A 545-nucleotide genomic window follows, 5' to 3' on the forward strand; every position below is an offset into this window, starting at 1 on the left:
TCTCCGTCTCTTCCTCGGGATCGCCCTCACACCCTTGTTCTGCCGCTTTCCTGGCCTCCCCTTCGCAGTCACTGCTTCCATAAAGCCACTCCCCCCGTGTACTTGTGGCCTTCCCTCGTGGTCTTCCCTCCTAAATCCCACGGACAGAAACATGTGCTCTTTCGGGCCTCATATTAAATGAGGGGCTGGGTAGGCTCATGACGGGGGTGGGGGTGGGGGCAGGCATCTGCAGAACCCCCGTCTAGGGAGGAATCCGGGCCTGTATGGGCCAAAGCTGGGGGATGGGACGCGAAGGGTTTGGAATCACCTCCCGACTTTAAATGGCGCATGGTGAAAGGGCTTGCCAGTAAAGGGTTTTAAGCGGGAAAACGCAGCAGGTGGAGTCTAAGGGCCTAAAAGCGGAAAAACCACAGGGAACCCTCCTCAGAAACAGTTCAACCGGGAATGAACGCGGACTCCACGCCGCAGCGGAGCTGTAGGGGTTTGGGACCTCTCACCCGGACACCGAGACTCACTGCTTCAGGAGGCGCGCGTGTGGGGATTTC

The sequence above is a fragment of the Pteropus vampyrus genome, unplaced genomic scaffold (genome assembly GCF_000151845.1).
Source record: "Pteropus vampyrus isolate Shadow unplaced genomic scaffold, Pvam_2.0 Scaffold203, whole genome shotgun sequence".
Classification (NCBI taxonomy): Eukaryota; Metazoa; Chordata; class Mammalia; order Chiroptera; family Pteropodidae; genus Pteropus; species Pteropus vampyrus.